The sequence below is a fragment of the Balaenoptera physalus genome, assembly GCF_965194825.1.
Source record: "Balaenoptera physalus genome assembly, chromosome: 4".
In the NCBI taxonomy this organism is placed as follows: Eukaryota; Metazoa; Chordata; class Mammalia; order Artiodactyla; family Balaenopteridae; genus Balaenoptera; species Balaenoptera physalus.
The window spans coordinates 92,585,715-92,610,587 of NC_138891.1; the positions used below are offsets into that span (position 1 = coordinate 92,585,715).

Sequence of the window (24,873 nt, forward strand, 5' to 3'; positions counted from 1 at the left end):
TGTCAAGCCAATTCCCATTTTCCAGGCATTTTGCTTTCTTTTGATGGCAGGCAATTTGGTAAACAGATCATGTTATTTAACTGTATTCACTTCTTCATCCACAGCAGAAATCTTGTTTCTCCTCAAAAGAGAAACGTAAATATGATATTTATAATTCACATGAAGGCTGTAGGAGCTAGCATCAAGTGCTTATGATTATATGCAGATGATAAGAAAATGTAATGAAAGTCTAGTAGAGCTTGCTTATTACTGTTGGCCTCAAGTGCAACATCATTTAAATTCAAACGGCACTGCCCTCTACTATGAAAAGTTGTCCAAAGGGCAAAGAATTGTCTCTAGGGCTATTCATTGATGTACATTAAACCTTGGTAGAGAATACATTTCCATTGACAGTATGAAAGGGAAAACCAGAGTGTTTTTTGGAAAACTACTTATTTCAGTCAATAATTTCCAAATGATTTCATTAGATAATTGAGGCTTTTCAAATACGAATATACAGAGAATTAGGACAGAAAGACGAATAGTGACATTTAGTAATGCCTCACCATGAAAACAGCCTTGGCTACCACTCTAAAAGCAAACAAATAATTATTAAAACCCCATCATCTTATTTTATTATTTTATTAGGGGTCATGGTCTATTAAGTTTCTTATATCCTGATAAAAATGTGAATTTTTCCTTAGCAGTACTGTGAATAATCAAATCTAATATCGTATTTCATTTTATTAACCAAAAGAAGACAGAAAACACACACACACACACACACACACACACACACACCACATCAGACTGCTCTAAGGGAAAAAAAAATCAGCAAACAAAACAAAACAACTTAACAAGGGTATAAAAAAAGCAGAAAACGTTAGGAGGGGAAAAAATCAACTAATTTCTCTGGACAATCACCTAAATCTGTAGCAAGCTACTTTATAGTGGGTTATTTATTTACCCTTGCCTTATTTTACTGTGCTAGTGACATATTTAGAGAAAAGAAAACAGAAGCCTAAAAATATTTAAGAATATTATTTCTTAAGTATTGATGAATATCTGTATCAAATAATATCTGACTTCTTAGGCAAAAAGTATACACATATTTCTTAGAGAATGTTAGGAAATAGTTTTGCAAATATTGGTGGAATGGTAAAAAAACAACTTCTTTAATTTTTTTCCCTTTTTAAAAATATTAAAGTGACATTTTGGTCACTGATTTGATAAATAATCATGAACATTAATCATTACATTAATTTATCATAGTTTTGCTTTAATTATCTTTAAAATGAAATGTGGGCAAAATAGTGTTTACCCTGTTTACCTCATGGGATACTGACAGTGTCAAAGGAAAGATCTTGTTAAATATATCAACTTTATTTCAATTTGTTTCCAAGCTACCCCAAAATATTTTAAATAAACCAAGTATTGTATTTTCTTTAAGAAAACACGCAGAACTTTATTTTTTAGTGGAAGGAGAAAGTAAGTAATATTGACCAAATTCAGATCAATTCAGTTAAGCAGTTATTTCTGTCTCTGTCTCAAAGAAACTAATGCAGTGGCAAGAAAACAGGTATTCACAATTATATGGGATTTAAGAAAAATGAGTAAATTTTCCCAAGTGTTAAGACACTGCTCTTCAGCTCCTGACCTGTTGTCCCCATATCCCTGTGTGCCACTGAGTTCTAGTATCATCCAACGAAACCAAATCTGCTCTCTTCCTTTAGTGTTTTGCCCCAATGCATTGTATCCCATTAGACCATTCTACTTAGATAATTCCTTATTTAATACTACCCAAGTTTTGATTTTCCTTCTTAGTCTGATCCTTGGTTTTTCTGATTAGATCATCAAGCTTCTCTCTCTCCCTCCTCTTTATTTTCTGAAGAACTAACCCATCCTTACCTAATCAGGCCATCTTCTCCATCAGTAGCTCAAATGTGGAGCACATATGAATGCCGCCAAATAGGCATCGTGGATAAGCTCAGTTACTTCTTCCACTTGACAAAGCGGATCTTCCATTTGGAAATACAGTGCACTGCAAATAACTGAGAAATAACATGATGAAAGTTAAAATGAGATAGCACAAGCACAGTGTTTTGATCCATACACAAAATCTGACTTTTGGTCTGTTGAAACCTTTCCAGTCTCTTTTTTGTTTGTTTGTTTATTTATTTTTTAACATCTTTATTGGAGTATAATTGCTTTACAATGTTGTGTTAGTTTCTGCTGTATAACAAAGTGAATCAGCTATATGTATACATATATCGCCATATCCCCTCCCTCTAAATTTTCATATGGAACAACAACTAAAAATATGATTAGTCACTTTGGTTTAATAATTTATTCTCATTTTCCTTAAAAGTAGATTTGACATTTATCCTCTCTAAAGCACATCATTACTTCAGCATAGCAAATTCCTTCTTCCCTTCTTCCTTTTTTCCTTCCTTTCTTGCTAGTTTCTGCATTCTCTCTCTCTCTCTGAAATAAAACTTCTCTTGAAAAACAATACAAATAGCCATGAAGATAATATACATCTGGAGACTACAAACAGAAATGATGTGAGAAAACCATCATCCCATTTTTAATAACTTAATAATTAGAGATGTCTTTGCATCAGTCTAAAATTGACTTCTTTCCTATCCCTGGAAATGACAATCATGTTGCCAGAAATAGATGGTGGACATATCTGGTAGATTATTTTTTCATGGTGGTCAAGAACAGATTTTTCATGTAGAGCACTTTCTGATACATTTTAATGTTTCTTACAGGCATATACATGTATCACAAGTGATAATTGTTAGAATTGTTTAAATGAAGGCCTTGCACCCTGCTTTATGACCAAGATTTGGACATTTACTGCCGCCAGTGACTTACACTTAATTTTACAATAACAACAGTTGAAAACAGCCTCTGTCAAGTATTTGCTTTATTTATCATTCTTTGCTATTTTCCTTGTCCATTAGATTATAAGCTTTCTGCCAGTATAGCTCCTGTTGGTACTACTCAAAGATATATGTCCATAGAACTGCACTGTCCAATATGGACAGTAGTTTATATTTAAATTAATCAAAATTAAATTTAAAAAATTTAGCTTCTCAGTCATGCTGACCACACACCAAGTCCTCAACAGCTGCATGTGGTTAGTGACTACCATATTAGATGGTGAAGATTTAGAACTAGTAGACTAGCTCACCTAGCCAGCGATATTTTAGAGCCTAGCACTGTTCATAGAGAAACAAAATAAATATTATCTGAATTAGCTTACTAATGAATCTTTAGGGAGCGCAATTCCATGTATTTTCTCTTCATGATGGAGTGGTAGATTTTGTATGCTGATATAGGAATATGCATACATTTTTTTTTTTACATCTTTATTGGAGTATAATTGCTTTAAAATGTTGTGTTAGTTTCTGCTGTATAACAAAGTGAATCAGCTATATGTATACATATATCCCCATATCCCCTCTCTCTTGCCTCTCCCTCCCACCCTCTCTATCCCACCCCTCTAGGTGGTCACAGAACACCGAGTTGATCTCCCTGTGCTATGCAGCTGCTTCCTACGAGCTATCTATTTTACATTTGGTAGAGTGTATCATACCAGCTTACCCTTCCCCCCAACCCTGTATCCTCAAGTCCATTCTCTACGTCTGCATCTTTATTCATGTCCTGCCCCTAGGTTCATCAGAACCTTTTTTTTTAGATTCCTTATCTATGTGTCACCATATGGTATTTGTTTTTCTCTTTTTAACTTACGTCACTCTGTTTGACAGACTCTAGGTCCATCCACCTCACTACAGATAATTTCGTTTCTTTTTATGGCTGAGTAATATTCCATTGTATATATGTACCACATCTTCTTTATCCATTCATCTGTCAATGGACACTTAGGTTGCTTCCATGTCCTGGCTATTGTAAATAGTGCTACAATGAACACTGTGGCACACATCTCTTTGAATTATGCTTTTCTCCAGGTATATGCCCAGGAGTGGGATTATTAGGTCATATGGTAGTTCTATTTTTAGTTTTTTAAGGAACCTTCATATAGTTCTCAATAGTGGTTGTATCAATTTACATTCCCACCAACAGTGCCAGAGGGTTCCCTTTTCTCCACACCCTCTCCAGCATTTATTGTTTGTAGATTTTTTGATGATGGCCATTCTGACTGGTGTGAGGTGATACCTCATTGTAGTTTTGATTTCCATTTCTCTAATGATTAGTGATGTTGAGCATCCTTTCATGTGTTTGTTGGCAATCTGTATATCTTCTTTGGAGAAATGTCTATTTAGGTCTTCTGCCCATTTTTGGATTGGCTTGTTTGTTTTTTTGATATTGAGCTGCATGAGCTGCTTGTAAATTTTGGAGATTCATCCTTTGTCAGTTGCTTCATTTGCAAATATTTTCTCCCATTCTGAGGGTTGTCTTTTGGTCTTGTTTATGGTTTCCTTTGCTGTGCAAAAGCTTTTAAGTTTCATTAGGTCCCATTTGTTTATTTTTGTTTTTATTTCCATTTCTCTAGGAGGTGGGTCAAAAAGGATCTTGCTATGATTTATGTCATAGAGTGTTCTGCCTATGTTTTCCTCTAAGAGTTTGATAGTGTCTGGCCTTATATTTAGGTCTTTAATCCATTTTGAGTTTATTTATTTATTTATTTTTCTTAATGTGTAAATTCATTTATTAATTTAAATAAAAATATATGGTCCCCACCACACAAACAGGTAACTCTAAATCTACTTTGAAGTTGAATCAATCAATAAGCATCTATTTGGAAACTATGTACCTAGTATCATATTATACCAAAGATAAGGCTCCTGTCCTCACAGAATATATGGATCATTGGTAATCAATCATTAACCTAGTGAATGTCATAATATATTGGGGAATATATTGGAAAACTAACAAATTTCTCTGGACATCATTTATCTTGCCCTTCTGAGAGACTTGTAGATCTAGATGAGATTAGTTTGGAAAAGGTGTCTTATTTAGTCCAGAAAATCTTCAGTATAATATAGTTCTGGGCTAATCAGAGACTAAAGAACCTTTATAAGGTTCTTCTTTTGTTTTTATTTTTTAAGATTTTTGGATGTGGACCATTTTTAAAGTTTTTATTGAATTTTTTACAATATTGTTTCTGTTTTCTGTTTTGGTTTTCTTGGCCCCAAGGCATGTGGGATCCTAGCTTTCCAACCAGGGAACAAACCTACACCACCGGCACTGGTAGGCGAAGTCTCAACCACTGGATCAACAGGGACGTCCCTGTAAGGTTCTTATAAAGAAGTAGGCTTGGAAATGAAGCAGTCTTACTTTGAATTAGCATGTTTTAGTCAAAGGTATGGAATCAATGATCAAGTATCAGTTAGGAATTTCTGTAATGCCCTCCAATGCCAAGTGACCACTAATATTCTATTTCCTACTATGATGAATCCTGGATGAGAGGCAGAAGGCATAAAGAATATTGCCAGCTAGAAAATAAATTGCACTCCAATGTCTATGATCGCTAAAGATAAATCTTTTTTTTTAATATAAGAAACTCACTGAATCAAATGAATGCTAATTAAAGCAAATGTATTGTACGTAAAACTGAGATAAGAAACCTTTAATTATGCAGGAAATCTGTGGAAGGATTAATCAATTTAAGAGAAGAATCATTTTTCCAGTAGCCCCACTGCTATGAATGATATCTTCATGAGCCTGGGCCACCTTCTCCAATGGATACTGGGGACCTATTACTGGTCTCAACCAACCAATTTCCATTCCAGCTTGAAGGACTGCTGCAAACTGCTGAAATTCCTCCTTGGTGGATGAATAGAGAGCAACTCCTATTATGCTAGATTCCTTTGCCATGGTGTCCTGTGGGTTTATTTCAATAGGACCCCTGCTGCCAACAACTATTACTCGTCCTCCATGTGACAAAAGATTCAAATCGTTGCTAAGATTTACATTCGCTAGCATTTCAATAATCACATCAACTCCTTTTTCACCAACAGATTTCTTAATTTTATCAATGTAATTAGCTTCTTTGTGATTAAATACTTCATGGGCTCCATTTTGCAAAACAATCTTTTGTCCTTCCTCAGTACCAGCTATGCCCAAAACCTGTAAGCCATAAGCTCTAGCAACTTGGCATGCTGCTGTTCCAACCCCTCTACTAGCCCCATGAACCAGAACACTTTCTCCAGCTTTCACATGGGCACTGTGAAGCAAAGCTCGATAAGCAGTAAAATACGGGATCCCGATGGCAGCTCCTTGTTTAAAGTCCAGTTTTTCTGGCAGTGTGTAAACAGTGTGATCGGCTGCCAGAGTACTGGTACTCTGCGTAGCCCCCAGAGATTGTGCTGGTAGTGAAAACTCTGTCACCTTTCTTGAAAGCAGATACACTCTCTCCAACAGCTTCTATTATTCCAGCCACATCTAAGCCAGGAGTATAGGGTAGAAGTGGTTTTCTACTGTAAGTACCAGAGCGAATATATGTTTCCACTGGGTTTACACCACATGCTTGGACTTTAATTAGAACCTGATGGTCTTTCGGAATTGGTATGGCAACATTCGACTGGAGTTTTAGCACTTCTGGTCCACCAAATTCAAAGACTCTAATAGCTCTCATCAACTTCTGTTCAGTCACCATGGTGACCTAGATACTGGTTCTAGAGTGGGAAATCAAAATCTCTGAGTGTTCCCTCAGGTTTCACGGAAAAAAGCCATTTTGAGTTTATTTTTGTGTATGGTGTTAGGAAGTGTTCTAATTTCATTCTTTTACGTGTAGCTGTCCAGTTTTTCCAGCACCACTTCTTGAAGAGGCTGTCTTTTCTCCATTTTATATTCTTGCTTCCTTTGTCAAAGATAAGGTGACCATATGTGTGTGGGTTTATCTCTGGGCTTTCTATCCTGTTCCATTGATCTATATTTCTGTTTTTGTGCTAGTACCATACTGTCTTGATTACTGTAGCTTTGTAGTATAGTCTGAAGTCAGGGAGCCTGATTCCTCCAGCTCTGTTTTTCTTTCAAAGATTTCTTTGGCTATTTGGGGTCCTTTGTGTTTCCATACAAATTATAAAATTTTTTGTTCTAATTCTGTGAAAAATGCTATTGGTAGTTTGATAGGGATTGCACTGAATCTATAGATTGCTTTGGGTAGTATAGTCATTATCACAAGGTTGATCCTTCCAATCCAAGAACATGGTACATCTCTCCATCTGTTTGTATCATCTTTGATTTCTTTCAAAGGTACCTTATAGTTTTCTGCATACATATTTTGGTCTCCTAAGGTAGGTTTATTCCTAGGTATGTTATTCTTTTTGTTGCAGTGGTAAATGGGAGTGTTTCCTTAATTTCTCTTTCTGATTTTTCATCATTAGTGTATAGGAATGCAAGAGATTTCTGTGCATTAAGTTTGTATCCTGCTACTTTAACAAATCCATTGATTAGCTCTAGTAGTTTTCTGGTAGCATCTTTAGGATTCTTTATGTATAGTATCATGTCATCTGAAAACAGTGATAGTTTTACTTCTTCTTTTACGATTTGGATTCCTTTTATTTCTTTTTGTTCTCTGACTACCATGGCTAAAACTTCCAAAACTATGTTGAATAATAGTGGTGAGATTGGGCAACCTTGTCTTGTTCCTGATCTTAGAGGAAATGTTTTCAGTTTGTCACCATTAAGGACTATGTTGGCTGTGGGTTTGTCATATATGGCCTTTATTATGTTGAGGTAGGTTCCCTCTATGCCCACTTTCTGGAGTGTTTTTATCACAAATGGGTGTTGAACTTTGTCAAAAGCTTTTTCTGCATCTGTTGAGATGATCATATGGTTTTTATCCTTCAGTTTGTTAATATGGTGTATCACATTGATATATTGGCATATATTGAAGAATCCTTGCATCCCTGGAATAAACCCCACTTGATCATGGTGTATGAACCTTTTTATGTGCTGCTGGATTCTGTTTGCTAGTATTTTATTGAGGAGTTTTGCAACTATGTTCATCAGTGATATTAGCTTGTTGTTTTCTTTTTTTCTGACATCTTTGTCTGGTTTTGGTATCAGGTTGATTGTGGCCTCATAGAATGAGTTTGGGAGTGTTCTCCCTCTGCAATATTTTGGAAAACTTTGAGAAGGATAGGTGTTAGCTCTTCTCTAAATGTTGTACAGAATTCGGCTGTGAAGCCATCTGGTCCTGGGCTTTTGTTTGTTGGAAGATTTTTAATCACAGTTTCAATTTCACTGCTTGTGATTGGTCTGTTCATATTTTCTATTTCTTCCTGGTTCAGTCTTGAAATGTACTTTTCTGAGAATTTGTCCATTTCTTCCAGGTGGTACATTTTATTGGCATATAGTTGCTAGTAGTGGTGTCTCATGATCCTTTGTATTTCTGCAGTGTCAGTTGTTACTTCTCCTTTTTCATTTCTAATTCTGTTTATTTGCATCTTTTCCCATTTTTTCCTTGATGAGTCTGGCTAATGGTTTATCAATTTTTTTTATCTTCTCAAAGAACCAGGTTTTAGTTTTATTGATCTTTGCTATTGTTTCCTTCCTTTCTTTTTCATTTATTTCTAATCTGATCTTTATGATTTCTTTTCTTCTGCTAACTTTGTTTTTTGGTTTTTTTTTTCCTTCTTTCTCTAACTGCTTTAGGTGTAAGGTTAGGTTGTTTATTTGAGATGTTTCTTGTGTCTTGAGGTAGGATTGTATAGCTATAAACTTCCCCCTTAGAACTGCTTTTGCTGCATCCCATAGGTTTTGGGTCGTTGTGCTTTCATTGTCATTTTTTCTAGCTATTTTTGGATTTCCTCTGATTTCTTCAGTGATATCTTGGTTATTTACTAGTGTATTGTTTAGCCTCCACGTGTTTGTATTTTTTACTGTTTTTTTCCTGTAATTGATATCTAGTCTCATAGCGTTGTGGTTGGAAAACATACTTGATACGATTTCAATTTTCTTAAATTTACTGAGGCTTGGTTTGTGACCCAAGATATGATCTATCCTGGAGAATGTTCCATGAGCACTTGAGAAGAAAGTGTGTTCTGTTGTTTTGGCATGGAATGTCCTATGAATATCAGTTAAGTCCATCTTGTTTAATGTGTCATTTAAAGCTTGTGTTTCCTTATATATTTTCATTTTGGATGATCTGTCCATTGGTAAAAGTGCGGTATTAAAGTTCCCTACTATTATTGTGTTACTGTCATTTCCCCTTTTATGGCTGTTAGCATTTGCGTTATGTATTGATGTGCTCCTATGTTGGGTGCATAAATATTTACAATTGTTATATCTTCTTCTTGGATTGATCCCTTGATCTTTATGTAGAGTCCTCCTTTGTCTCTTGTAATAGTCTTCATTTTAAAGTCTATATTTTCTGATTTGAGTATTGCTACTCCAGCTTTCTTTTGATTTCCATTTGCATGGAATATCTTTTTCCATCCCCTCACTTTCAGTGTATGTGTCCCTAGGTCTGAAGTGGGTCTCTTGTAGACAGCATATACACGGGTCTTGTTTTTGTATCCGTTCAGCGAGCCTGTGTCTTTTGGTTGGAGCATTTAATCCATTTACATTTAAGGTAATTATTGATATGTATGTTCCTATTACCATTTTCTTAATTGTTTTGCGTTTGTGTTTGTAGGTCTTTTCCTTCTCTTGTGTTTCATGCCTAGAGAAGTTCTTTTAGCATTTGTTGTAAAGCTGGTTTGGTGGTGCTGAATTCTCTTAACTTTTGCTTGCCTATAAAGGTTTTTATTTGTCTGTCGAATCTGAATGAGATCCTTGTTGGGTAGAATAATCTTGGTTATAGGTTTTTCCCCTTCATCACTTTAAATATGTCCTACCACTCCCTTCTGGCTTCCAGAGTTTGTGCTGAAAGATCAACTGTTAACCTTATGGGGATTCCCTTGTATGTTATTTGTTGCTTTTCCCTTGGTGCTTTTAATATTTTTTCTTTGTATTTAATTTTTGATAGTTTGATTAATATGTGTCTTGGCATGTTTCTCCTTGGATTTATCCTGTATGGGACTCTCTGCTCTTCCTGGACTTGATTGACTACTTCCTTTCCTATGTTAGGGAAGTTTTCAACTATAATCTCTTCAAATATTTTCTCAGACCATTTCTTTTTCTCTTCTTCTTCTGGGACCCCTATAATTTGAATGTTGGTGCATTTCATGGTGTCCCAGAGGTCTCTGAGACTGTCCTCAATTCTTTTCATTCTTTTTCTTTATTCTGCTCTGCGCTAGTTATTTCCATTATTTTATCTTCCAGGTCACTTATCCGTTCTTCTGCCTCAGTTATTCTGCTATTGATTCCTTCCAGAGAATATTTAATTTCATTTTTTGCATTGTGCATCATTGTTTATTAGCTGTTTAGTTCTTCTAGGTCCTCTTTAATTGTTTCTTGTATTTTCTCCATTCTGTTTCTGAGATTTTGGATCATCTTTCCTATCATTACTCTGAATTCTTTGTCAGGTAGACTGCCTATTTCCTCTTCATTTGTTAGGTCTGGTAGCTTTTTACCTTGCTCCTTCATCTGCTGCATATTTCTCTGTCTTCTCATTTTGTTTAAGTTACTGTATTTGGGGTCTCCTTTTCACAGGCTGCATGTTCGTAGTTCCTCTTATTTTTGGTGGCTGCCCCCACTGGGTGAGGTTGGTTCAGTCGCTTGTGTAGGCTTCCTGGTGAGGAGGACTGGTGCCTATGTTCTGGTGGGTGGGGTTGGATCTTGTCCCTCTGGTGGGCAGGGCTGCGTCTGGTGGTGTGTCTTGGGGTGTCTGTGAACTTAGTTTGACTTTAGGCAGCCTGTCTGCTAATGGGTGGGGTTGTGTTCCTGTCTTGCTAGTTGTTTGGCATGGGGCACCCAGCACTGTAGCTTGCTTGCCATTGGGTGGAGCTGAGTCTTTGTGTTGAGATGGAGATCTCTGGGAAAACTCGCAGATTAATATTACATGGGGCCGGGAGGGCTCTGGTAGTACAATGTCCTGGATGCAGTTCTCCCACATTGGAGGCTCAGGCCCAACACCCAGCCAGACCACCAAGACCCTGCCAGGTGTGTGGCATGGAAGAAAAGGAAGAAAAAGAACAAAAAACGAACAGACAGAACCCCAAAACAAATGGTAAAAACAAAACTAAAGAGACAAAATCACACAAAGAAACATACGCACACACACTCATAAAAGGAAAAAAAAACAACAAAAAAAAACGAACAGACTGAACCCTAAGTCCAATGGTAAAGCAAACCTAAACAGACAAAATCACACCAAGAAACTTACACACACACACTCACAAAAAGAGAAAAAAAGAAAAAAATGGAAGAGAGTAACCAAACCAGTAAACAAACCCACCAATGAAAACAAACACTAAAACCTTAACTAAGATAAACATAAAACCAAAAACAAATCAAATGCAGAAAGCAAACCCCAAGTCTACAGTTGTTCCCAAAGTCCACCACCTCAATTTTGGGAACATTCATTGTCTATTCAGGTATTCCACAGATGCAGTGTTTATCAAGTCTATTGTGGGGATTTAATCTGCTGCTGCTGAGGCTGTTGGGAGAGATTTCCCTTTCTCTTCTTTGTTCCACAGCTCCTGGGGTTCAGCTTTGGTTTTGGCCCTGCCTCTGCATGTAGGCCACCCTCAGGAGTCTGTTCCCCACCCAGACAGGAGGAGATTAAAGCAGCCGATGATTAGGGCTCTACTGCTCACTCAGGCCAGGGAGAGAGAGGGGTATGGTAGTCATAAGTGGAATGCATGGTGTGCCTGTGGTGGCAGAGGTCAGCATGACATTGCAAGAGCCTGAGGCACACCATGTGTTCTCCCGGGGAAGTTGGCCCTGGATCATGGGACCCTGGCAGTGGCGGGCTGTACAGGCTCCCAGGGGGGTGTGGGTAATGACCTGTGCTTGCACACAGTATTCTTGGTGGCAGCATTAGTGGTCCGTGCCCGCCTCTGGGGTCCGAGATGATAGCCGTGGCTCGCGCCCGTTTCTGGAGCTTGCTTAAGCAGTGCTCTGCCATCTCTGGGCACACGGAGCAGGAAGCCCCTCTCCCTGCTCACCCTGAAACAATGGTCTCTCGCCTCTCTGGCAGGTCCAGACTTTTTCCCGGACTCCCTCCCTGCTAGCTATGGCACACTAGCCCCTTCAGGCTGTCTTCACACAGCCAACCCCAGTCCTCTCCCTGGGGTCTGACCTCCGAAGCCCAAGCCTCAGCTCCCGGCCACCACCTGCCCTGGTGTGTGAGCAGACAAACCTCTCAGGCTGGTGAGTGCTGGTTGGCACTGATCCTCTGTGCAGGAATCTCTCTGCTTTGCCCTCTGCACCCCTCTTGATGTGCTCTCCTCTGTGGCTCCGAAGCTTCCCCCCACACCCCCGCTTGTCCCCACCAGTGAGGGGGCTTCCTACTGTGTGGAAACTTCTCTTCCTTCACAGTTGCCTCCCAGAGGTGCAGGTCCCATCCCTATTCTTTTGTCTCTGTTTTTTCTTTTTTCTTTTGCCCTACCCAGGTTTGTGGGGAATTTCTTGCCTTTTGGGAAGTCTGAGGTCTTCTGACAGCATTCAGTACGTGTTCTGTAGGAGTTGTTCCACATGTAGATGTATTTTTGATGTATTTGTGGGGAGGAAGGTGATCTCCACGTCTTACTCCTCTGCCATCTTGAAGGTCTCCCCAATACGTGTACCTCTAAGGGTTTTTCTATTGTTTTTGTTTCTTTGTTTTTGTGGAAGAAGTCTTAATGCAATTCCTATCTCATATAATCTACTTCCTAGACCAGAAAGGCAGTCAAGAATGATCACATTCTAAGAATTCAATCTTATGAGTCCTTATGAATATTGATAGACATTAAGGAAATGGTGGTAGTAGTGGGGACCTGTCTTAGTCTGTTTGGGCTGCTATAACAAAATACCACAGACTGAGTAGCTTATAAACAACAGAAATTTATTTCTCACAGTTTTGGGGGCTGGACATCTAAGATCAGGGTGCCTGCACAGTCAGGTAAAAGTCAGATTACAGACTTCTCATTATATGTATATCCTCACATGGCTGAAGGGGCTAAGGAGCTATGTTGTGCTTCTTTTATAAGGGCACTAGTCTCATTCATGGGGACTCCACCCTCATGACCTAATCACATCTCAAAGGCCCTACCACCTAATGCCAAAACTTGGAGGTTCCGTTTCAACATATTAATTTCAGGGAGACATAAACATTCAGACCATAGCAGGACCTTTTAGAATTGTAATGAAAGATTTCAGCAATGAGAATCTGAAGTTTCAATTGTATCATGATAACTTGTTTGACCCCATAAGATTGAGGGAAAAGCTTTGAATCAAATATGTGAGTTTAAGATGATAGCAAAGGGACTTTAGAAAAACAATTGTTAAAGAAATTTGTTTTTTGATTAAATGTTCTTTCTTTAACTTTCTCTCATTCTAGATTTTTTTTTATTAAATTCCCCAAAGCTAGATCCAATTTAAGGCCTGTCAGTCCATCTTTGGTTCACACTGCTAAGATACAGTACCACACTGTAGTACACAATATTGTGCACTGACCACAGACCCAGAAAGAATAGAATTTATTGTTTTCTTGTTGTTGATGAAATTCAGCCAGGCATTAATATCTATTCACTGTATAGAACTGTTTCCTTTTGGGGGTGTAATATTAAAACACAGAGAAGAAAGTGATGAGATTCTTTCAACATGCTATTTGTAGATTTAACTGAAGTGAAAAGAACATCTTAAGGCACAGATTAGGGAGGACCATAATGAGAGCATGACAATTTGAAGGAAAAAATACTCATTAGCCTTTCTCCCAGTGTTCTTTTGTCTAAGGAATTCGCTAATCTAGCAGAATAGTTAAAATAAGTGTAAATCAATAGAATGTGAGCTCTGAAGTTATTTAGCCAAAATTCCTTTTGGGCAGAGAGGACATGGAACCACCAGAGATCTCCTAAGTCTCAGCAGCTAAAATTAAAAATCCTTGACACTATGCTAGAGAAAAGGGAGTTTTGAAATGCATTCTTGTACCAGCAAATATTTATTGAGAATTTATAAATGTCAAGGTATTGAGAGGTTTTATTCAAACATGAGGCAGACATGATTTCAAAGATCACATAGTGTAGATAATTGCGTTGATTTTCCCTGTCTCAGAGACATACTCTTTAGCATCTACTCTTATCAAAGATAATAGGATTGTATATGACTTAAAAGAGTGTCTGCTTCATTCTGTTTATTTGACACTTTATAAAGTAACACTCATCAGACTTCAACCGTAAAGCACAATATTTAACTAGCAATTGCTCTAAACACTTAGCAAAAATATGCCCTGGAAGAATTATATTCATTAATGTTTCCCTGGTGAAGGATTGGCCAACTAAAAAGTTTATTGACTCTTTACCCTGCAGCTCTGAACACAAGATGGCTATTTAGAGACCAATTTTGGTGGGAGAATGTGAAGATGCTTTCATTCATCCACTCTTTCATTCAACAAATATTAGTTCAGTATCTACTATTTAGGAACTGAACTAGATGCTTGGGATTCAACAGTGTTTGTTTTGTTAAACAAACACTCCTGCTCTCCAGGAGCTTACCTTTTAGGCAAAATGGTTATAAAATTTAAAAAGTATATGTATCGGAGCTTCCCTGGTGGCGCAGTGGTTGAGAATCTGCCTGCCAATGCAGGGGACACGGGTTCGAGCCCTGGTCTGGGAAGATCCCACATGCCGCGGAGCAACTAGGCCCGTGAGCCACAACTACTGAGCCTGCGCGTCTGGAGCCCGTGCTCCGCAACAAGAGAGGCCGCGACAGTGAGAGGCCCGTGCACCGCGATGAAGAGTGGGCCCCGCTCGCCGCAACTAGAGAAAGCCCTCGCACAGAAACGAAGACCCAACACAGCCAAAAATAAATAAATAAACAAACCAAAAAAAAAAAAAAGTATATGTATTATATATAGGTTTTCTTGTGTGTTAGAAGGTGATAACTGGCAAAGCATATGTAAGTGGAGCAAGATGAGGAGTATCAGTGGAGGGAACATGTTTAAATAGGATGGTCAGGATTGGCATTATTCATGTCTTCTAGCAAATGCTTGCAGAATAAGAGGGGATCAACCATGTTGAAATTTTGAAGAAGATTCTGGACAGAAGGACCAGCCAGTAAATGCCTTACCTTAGGATGGTACCTAGTTTGTTTGAGAAGTAGCCAAGAGGCCAAAGGGGACTGGAGCAGAGTGATTGAGAGGGAGAGCAGCAAGAGAGAGATCAGAGAGGTAGCAGGTGCCAGTTCATACAAGATCATTGTGAGGACTTTGACCTTACTCAGAGTGTAATGCAAGGCCATTTCAGGGTCTTACGCAGGGGAGTGGCACGATCATGACTCATATTTCTACTTAACTTTTGTTGGACAAAATTACCTTTAGCTGATTATCCAAAGTAAATCTTATGTAGGTTACACTGTAAAACAGCTATGGAAAAGAGTTGGACCTGCATTCAAGTTACAGCCACATTGCTCATTCAGTAATAAATAGTTATCAAACCCACTTTATATGCCCTAGTCATGACTTCCTGGTAGAAGAATTTTATGCCAGATTTAATGCTTTTTAAACATTTAATTCAAGTTTAGATATTCATATTTCTAATTAGGTGTTATTGGTGCAAAGTTATTTAATAAGCCTATCTCTAAAGAAGATAGGTAAGATCTAACAAAAATCAGGGAATGAACTCATTTTTATTCTTACTTTTTCATAAGAATCTGTTTTGGATGAAACTTTGCAAGAATTTACTGTGAGCAGATTTTTAATGCTTTCCTTATGTCTACTCCAAAAGAAACTGAAGAAGAATAATCAGATGGAAAGATGCCTTTAGGAAACATAGGTAAGGACAAAGCTAATTTTCCCTTAAGAGACCTATCTGCAAAGCTGGTTTGTATCATTTCTACTGAATACATATTGGGGGAAAATCATTCACACAAAACCAAACCATCACCAGCAGAGCAATCTGACAAAATGAGTCTATTCTGAGACATCTGCAAATTGTTTTCATCTTGAATTTTCTGTCAAACCAGTCTAGGATAACTGACTATCATTAGCATGACCACGTAATTCAGGAAAAGGTAGAAGCAAATTTCTGCAAAGAAAATGTGGATAATACTAATACATTCTTACTCAAAAATTTTATTCCTTAAATGTGTTGCGTTTTCACAGCACTGTTTGATCTGATCTGATTTCCTTCACATTTTCTTTAGCACCCTTTCATTCCTCTTTATTTTCACTGTAGCTGCACAGTAGAGCAACTTATCACAAAAGACCAGTTTTAATTACTTGCCTGCAGAAGTCTGGCTTAAAGACTTACTGCCCACATTTAAGTTCTGGCTCATTCGTGGGTCAGCTTGGGGATCTTGGGGAAATTCTTGAACCTGTCTTAACCTTATCGTCTCCCCTGGAAATAGGAATTATTATAACATTATTATTATAACATTGTGTTATATTATAACATCAGTCCCTAAGTACATTTAAGATGTTGGTCACCTAGCACAATGCCTATTACACAGTAAGTGCTGAGTAAATTTTAGGTATTTTAGGTATTAGTATTATCATCCATCCATGTTATTTCTTATATCTAGATTAATTTTTATAAACCATTGCCACCTCAGATAAAAGATTTCTAAGAATTTCTCTCTTCCCATAGGATAAAATGCTTTTTCCTTACACTTGTATTAGAAGTCCCTATGTACTAGCATGTCCCTATGGTCTAGTATGACCTAGATTCCAACTAGTTTCCAATGGATATATTCTATAGTTGTTTTTTTTTTTTTCTTAAAGTCTATTCTGGCCAGATAGATATGTACATTCTTCCTAAACCAGTCCCGTACCATGTGCCTTAATATAAGTTCACACAATTATCTATGCCTAAAATAGATTTTTCATTTTCCACTGTAAGTCTGAATTCCTTTCATCATCAAGCGATGCTTCCAGTTAAATTTCTTCTATGAAGTAGTGACTACAGACTTTTTCCTTAAAAATCTACAGTACCTTATTGCCTTTCTACTCATTTCTCATGTATCGTATGTTGTTGCTATTCGACTTTTTTGTTGTTTGTAGATCGTTAATCCCTAGATAGTTCAAAAGCTCCTAGAAATGAAAGACCATATTTCTCTGTATAAACTATAGATCCTGGAACAATGTTAGACTAAGAATCAAACCCAAATTTTGATCAATGTATTGTTCCTAATACAATGATCTACATAGTGTGTACATTAAATTTAATCTTGGAGAAATGATGAGTGAATTTTTCTGAGACCAATGCAGTAGGTGTCATAATAAAAACAAAGGCACTAAATTATTCAGTCATTTGATGATTGAAGTCCTAGAAAAGATTTTTTTTAAATTTATTTTATTTTTATTTATTTATGGCTGTGTTGGGTCTTCGTTTCTGTGCGAGGGCTTTCTCTAGTTGTGGCAAGCGGGGGCCACTCTTCATCGCGGTACGCGGGCCTCTCACTATCGCGGCCTCTCTCGTTGCGGAGCACAGGCTCCAGACGCGCAGGCTCAGTAGTTGTGGCTCACGGGCCCAGTTGCTCCGCGGCATGTGGGATCTTCCCAGACCAGGGCTCGAACCCGTGTCCCCTGCATTGGCAGGCAGATTCTCAACCACTGCGCCACCAGGGAAGCCCCAAAAAGATGTTTTATTAAAGAGTAGTAATTGTTTTTTTTATGGGTACAGTTTTAGGTACTATTGCTACAACTGTATTTAGAACCAGGCAGATACTGATAATCTAAGCTGACTGTGATCTCTAGAATAAATTCAATCATTATGAAGCTTGATGAATGTGTGTGGGGGGTCAGGGGGGAGAGGGAGAGACCTAAACATTTCTTCCTTCACTATGTTCTGTGATAATAAATACATATAAAGCAACATACACTATATTTAATACTTGATTATTGGAAGAGCATTTTGAAATTAAACCCACATTCTCAAAGAAGTTACATAAGAAGACCTCAAGGAATATATTTTAGAACATGTATTTTAAGGACAAAATCTTGAAAAAAAACTAGATTATTATGCATTTTCTCATTTTCAGAAAACTTGAACACAGCTGCGCTTCCTGTATATACCCGAGGTCCAAAGTTTTCCATTTCTCAAATTGCTTGCTGGAAACTGGAGATCTAATAAATTTGTTGACCCTGGTTATAAAAACTTTGTCTACTACACAGTGATCAGCCTAGTACTGTTTACTCTAGATCTTAAATTCTTCCAAATAAAAAGACATTTTAAATTTCTCTATATAAATAGAATAATGAAGTAAGGATAAATTTTCAAATATCTAAGTCTCCCTCCCTCCCAGTGAAAGATCAAATGAAAAAATAGGGTATGTCATTGAACCATATGTTTGTTCTATACCAATAGAAATAGTTAGGAGGTATATATTCACTTTGTTCCATAATAACACCATTTTCAGGCAATTGTGCGATTTTAATGGCTTTAAACGTGAAATCATTCAAATATTGGGCTAATTACTTTCTGCATTGATGACAAATATGTTATCTTATTTGGCATTCATAATTTTGTTTGCTTTTTTGATGCTGCATATTCAAGAAATAATGACATTCATTATTAATGTGCCCAATTTATTAACCTAATATAACTAAAGTTATAGTTTTATTTTTATTTTAAATCTTACAAACTAGTGATTGCTATTGTCATTTTGTTGTGCTCTTCAAAATTTAATTCCAGTGTTGGCCGTCAACTATTTTTCCCAAGGAATTTTCTTTAAGTTTTTATTTATTTATTTATTTATTCATTTATTTATTTATTATCGAAGTATAGTTGATTTACAATGTTGTATTAGTTTCAGGTATACATATACAAATATATATATATGTATATACACATATATACATATATATATATATATATATATATGTTCTTTTTCAGATTTTTTTCCCTTATAGGTTATTAAAAAATATTGAGTATGGTTCCGTGTGCTATACAGTAGGTCCTTGCTGATTATCTATTTTATATATAGTAGTGTGTATATGTTAATCCCAAACTCCTAATTTATCCCCACCCTCCCCACCCCTACCTTGTTTTCTTCTTTGGTAACCATAAGTTTGTTTTCTATGTCTGTGGGTCTATTTCTGTTTTGTATATCAATTCATTTGTATCATTTTTTTAAGATTCCACATATAAGTGGTATCATATGATATTTGTTTTTCTCTGTCTGGCTTACTTCACTCAGTATGATAATCTCTAGGTCAGTCCATGTTGCTGCAAATGCCATTATTTTATTTTTTTTTTATGGCTGAGTACAATTCCATTGTATATATGTACCACATCTTCTTTATCCATTCATCTGCTGATGGACATTTAGGTTGCTTTCATGTCTTGGCTATTGTAAATAGTGCTGCAATGAACATTGGGGTGCATATATCTTTTTGAGTTATGTTTTTCTGCAGATATATGCCTGCGAATGGGATTGCAGGATTACATGGTAGCTCTATTTGCAGTTTTTTAAGGAACCTCCACACTATTCTCCACAGAGGCTGTACCAATCTACATTCCCAGCAACAGTGAAAGATGGTTCCTTTTTCTCAACACCCTCTCCAGCATTTATTATTTGTAGTCTTTTTGATGATGGTCATTCTGACTGGTGTGAGATGATACCTCACTGTAGTTTTGATTTGCTTTTCTCTGATAATTAGTGATGTTGAGCATCTTTTCATGTGCCTTTTGGCCATTTATATGTCTTCTTTGTAGAAATGTCTACTTAGGTCTTCTGACCATTTTTTGATTGGGTTGTTTGCTTTTTTGATATTGAACTGTATGAGCTGTTTGTATATTTTGGAGATTACTCCCTTGTCAGTCACATAGGTTGCAAATATTTTCTCCCATTCTGTAGATTGTCTTTTCATTTTGTTTATGGTTTCCTTTGCTGTGCAAAAGCTTTAAGTTTAATCAGGTCCCATTTGTTTATTTTTGTTTTTATTTCCATTACTCTAGGAGACAGGTCCAAAAAGATATTGCTGCAATTTATGTCAAAGAGTGTTCTGCCTATGTTTTCCTCTAGGAGTTTTATAGTATCCAGTCTTACATTTAGGTCTTTAATCCATTTTGAGTTTATTTTTGTATGTGGTGTTAGAGAATTTTCTAATTTCATTCTTTTACATGTAGCTCTCCAGTTTTCTCAGCACCACTTATTGAAAAGACTGTCTTTTCTTCATTGTATAGTCTTGCCTCCTTTGCTGTAGATTAATTGACCATAGGTACATGGGTTTATTTCTGGGCTTTCTATCCTGTTCCATTGATCCATATTTTTGTTTCTGTGCCAGTACTATACTGTTTTGATGACTTCAGCTTTTTTAGTATAGTGTGAAGTCAGGGAGACTGATTCCTCCAGCTCTGTTTGGCTTTCTCAAGATTGCTTTGGCTATTTCTCAAGATTGCTTTGGCTATTTGTGTTTACATACAAATTTGAAAATTTTTGTTCTAGTTCTGTAAAAATATTTATGTTTTGTTTTGAGTTGTTTTTACAAAATTATCATTTATCTTGTGGTCCATTGTTGATTAACTTTACTCTTAAAAATGGGTTATATCTGCACTGTATTAAAAATATATCATAGCTGATATAATTTAATATTAACTAATTTAAATTATAGTATATAATTTTATGTATGTATATATATATATATTTACATACATGCTTAGACATAGAAATTTGCCTACTAAGAATTTATCCTACAGTTACATTCACAGATGCATGCGATATATATAAATATATAATTATATTATTTATCTAAAAGATAATATATATAAATATATCCATAACAATCTATCAATTCGTAGAATATGTATAGAATGATCTGCCAAAAGTCATCAATAATGAATTTCTCCATTTTAATATGACTATCCAAATGACCTTTGAGGATAGGAATTAGGCAGCCAAGGCTTGGGAATGAAGTCTATTTTAATCTATAATTTCTCCTATATTATTAAATATTTTATTATGAGTATAAATTTTTTATAATTAAACAAAATTGACCTAATTTAATTTATGCTTTTCACTATTTTTCTAGATATAAGTGATTTTTGATACATATGAAATAAACTTCCTAACCTCAAGAAATAAAAAGATAGGAATTAACCTCCAAAATTTTTAGCATTGTTTGTAAGAATAAAAGGTGAATGCATTAAGGATGTGTATTTGTTGTATTCACCAGTGAGGGAAAAGGTTATGGTTGGCACCTTTTGTCATTTTCTAAGAGGACTCTAAAACTATGCAATTTCATAAATTTAGAATGGCATTTAAACGTATATTCTTCTGTGTAATTGTGTGGCTTTGTTGTCCTACTGTCAGTTTTGATTGACACTTAATAATTAGGTGTGGAGATATAAAGGATGGTGAGTTTTGTTTTTTTTAATGTAGCTTGGATATGGGTGGAAATTGTCAAATCTTTTCTCAGAATGCCTGAGTAGAACGTCAAGATCACAAACTATTTTTTTTCAATTTCTCTGAGTAAAAGAAGAGGTCTCTTTGTTACAAAGGCAATTTATTAAAAAGTAAGAACACCAAATCCCTTTGATTATAAATTAAAGGGCACGTCGACTGAAACATTGGTTTACTCTCCTAATAGCATTTAGAAGCAAAATTTCTCCATTTTAATAAGACTATCCATATGAACCTATTCAACTTTCATAAATACCTTACTCATGCTGAATATATTATTTAACAGTGTTAAACAGTGTCCATATTATATAGAAAATCGGCATTCCCGTTTCTTCATGAATCTAAAAAGGAAGAAATCAGAATGCAACCTTGAATGTAAGTGTAGAAGACAACCAATTTCTTTTTAAAACATGTACTTAAGCACATTAAGCACTTTAATGATCCCTAAAATTCTGAAGCATAAGCCAAAAATATATTTTATATATTTTTAGACAGCTCTGTGATGTGATTATGTGGATAATTCTATTGATGGATTCCATTTTTTTAATCCAAAGAAAAAATAATGTTTTTTCCCATTTGGACTGCTGAAAAAATTTTTTATTGAAGAGACCATCTCTAAAAGTTCCCCTACCTTATTATTTTAAGATCTTTGTTAACTCAATTTTCTTCAGTTCTTTGGTAAAAGAACTTCAGTAAAATTACCTTTTTTGCTCATTCTCAATACCTTGCCATTTTTTGTTGGCTTTCAAAAGCCATAGGAAATACCTTTGATTTGTGCTGTTGTGACAACCTCATATTTGTACATTTCAGGTTTCTTTATTATTGCATTAAGCAGATATGCCTTCATGTTGCTATTTTCATCTGTTCTTGATATCTTCCCTACTATTTCCTAAAAGTCTGTCTACATAATCACTAGGAAAATAATTTTTAGCAATTGCTTAAGTGTTTAAGAATCAAATATGCCTAGTAGCATTTTGAAATCTTTTATGCATAACATAAAACTGTGATGATTCCTTTTCTATTACGTTTAGATCAGACTTTAGACATGTGTTTTTCTAATCATTCTGCTTGGAAATTGAAAGAGGTAAATTATATTTCACATAATATAAATTTATGTATTTCATATAATACAAGGTACATTGAATACATATTTCATATGAGAAAGCTAAGGTTGGATGAATTAGGGGAGAAGAGAGAAAAACGAATTATGTGTCTTTTGTTGGGTACTGGTTGGAAAACAGAATGGTATCTAAAGGTAGAAACAACGTGAAGTTCAATTAAGTGCTGCCAAAAAATTTTGATAGCTTTATTTTAAAAATTAATTTTTTCTTAACTCCCTTATATCAAAATGATTGTTGAGAGTTTTTCTTCTACCATATTCCAGATTTGAAAATTAGATTAGTAAACCTTAATTTGAGTTTGAAGTGAAAAAATCCCTTCAAGATATTGTGTTAGAAAACATTTTCTTTTTTTTCACTATATTTTACTTCTGTAGGGAGCCAGAATAATAGAAAAATGACATATAGACTGGTGCGAAAGAAAGAATGCTAACCTGGTTGTTGAGAGTTTTGGATTCTGACGCAGTTATGCAGCTAGTTAGACCTGATTTCAAACATGTCACTATTCACATCTGTACCTTGGTTAAATCATTTATCAAAGACATGGCTAAATTGGATGATAGTTAAGGCCCCTTCCAGCCCTAAGATGTTATGATTCTATAATACCAAGTCTCACTGGGAGTCAATATGGTAAATTAGTAATTCTCATGTAGGTCTTATATAGATAGCATGACTTAATATCTGTGGATTGATTACTGATACTCTTTGTAGAGTTTCTTATTCATCAACAACTATTTAATGAGTACTACTAAGCTGTAGTCTCTGAGCCGTGGGGAGCTGTTGAATGAAGCATGTGTGTTCATTTAATTCTATTGTCATCTCAATTATAATGAAGGATAAAACTTACATGCCACTTTACAGTTAGAGGGATATATAATAAATCAGGTATAATAATTTTGAATTAACACAGATTACTAAATAATGTTATGTTCATATACTAATTTGTACCTTACAAAAGCACTTTTACGTATTGAAATATTTCGGTCTTCACAATAACCCTTGAAGCATTCATAAAACATACACACACACACACACAAACACACACACACACACACACATAGAAGAAACATACAGAGCTTGCCCTACATCGTATCATTAGGAGGCACCCTAACTGCATGCCCTAGGTCACATAAAAGACAGTAGAAATAGAATTTGAACCCAGGTCTTCTCACTTCCAGACCAGTGCTCTTTCCAAGATGTAATATTTTAGTTGCTCCTCTGAATACTGGGAAGGAGAAAAATGTCCCTCGTATTGATTTCTTTGGCTATCCTATGGAATTTTTTTAAGAATTGAGAGTATTTGCTTTTTAAAAAAGTTAATTTTTTGCTATACAATTTAGTGATGTTATTTTATTTTATTTTGTTTTTTAAGTGATAAATTATTTTAAATGACTTTGAAAATAACACACACATATCAATCTTTTGTTGATATAATACGTACTTTAAGTATGGTTAGTGTCTAGTGTACACTAGAACATTGGAAAACATGATGTTAAGTGAATTGAACTCCTATGGAGAGACTTAAAAATTGCACTGAACTTCTTTTCAGTTTACTAGTGAACTTTTTATGATATAATGTACCAAGTGGGGGTGTAGTAGACATTGTGACCCCTTCTTTAGGAATAAAGGGCTTCCCCCGAACCTGCCCTGCCAACTGCTGTTAGAGATGTAAACTGAAAGCCCTCACTTATTAGTTCCATTCAAATTGCCTCGGCTAAAAGAGCCACATCACCCAAGATCACATCCCCTTCCCTGGGCAGCCTGTATCCACCGACTGGTCGACACAGAGGTATAGCGTCCTGGCTATTTTTCCATGAGTTAGAATAACTCTGAAGGGTTATCAAAGCTTCAGTGCTCCCTGTGAGGCCAGCTGAGATCTTTTCTGAGAGAGCATCACAGTTCAATTTTCCTTCCATCCAATCCTGTATCCTTTACTTTTCTATAGGTGTTGATTTTGAGAGCACTCCCCAATAAACTTCCTGCTTAGAAATTGCTCTATAAAATCTGCTTCTGGAATAACCATTTACTCAGGAAAGGGAATACCCAACCATTTGGACTGTTAGACACAGGGTCTGAGTTGACATTGATACCAAGGCACCTTCATACCCCTCATCTCTAAAGAGACGTGAATTATCTGGACATCATAATAATTATCTCACTAGTACAGTATATTGATGACATTGTGCGAATCAGATTGGAAAAGCAAGAAGTAACAAGTATGTTAGGGGTGTTTGCAAGACACAAGCATTACAGAGATGGGAAGATTCAGGGGCTTGTCATATTAGTGCTCAGGGATTCAGTGGTCAGGGACAAGTCAGTATACATCCCCTAAAGTAAAGGACAAATGATTACCTCTGATATCTCTCACCATGAA

The 24,873-nt window shown here is 36.1% G+C and overlaps 1 protein-coding gene and 1 pseudogene across 2 annotated transcripts in view; one reads left to right on the plus strand and one right to left on the minus strand.

Moving 5' to 3' along the window:
• Nucleotides 1-24,873, plus strand: part of LOC309660121 (uncharacterized protein) — a 1,229,325-nt gene that overhangs the window by 601,307 nt on the left and 603,145 nt on the right. The gene's annotated exons all lie outside the window — the stretch shown is intronic.
• On the minus strand, nucleotides 4,300-7,787 carry LOC309660034 (zeta-crystallin pseudogene; annotated as a pseudogene). Its single transcript has one exon. The product of its transcript is annotated as a zeta-crystallin pseudogene (transcript).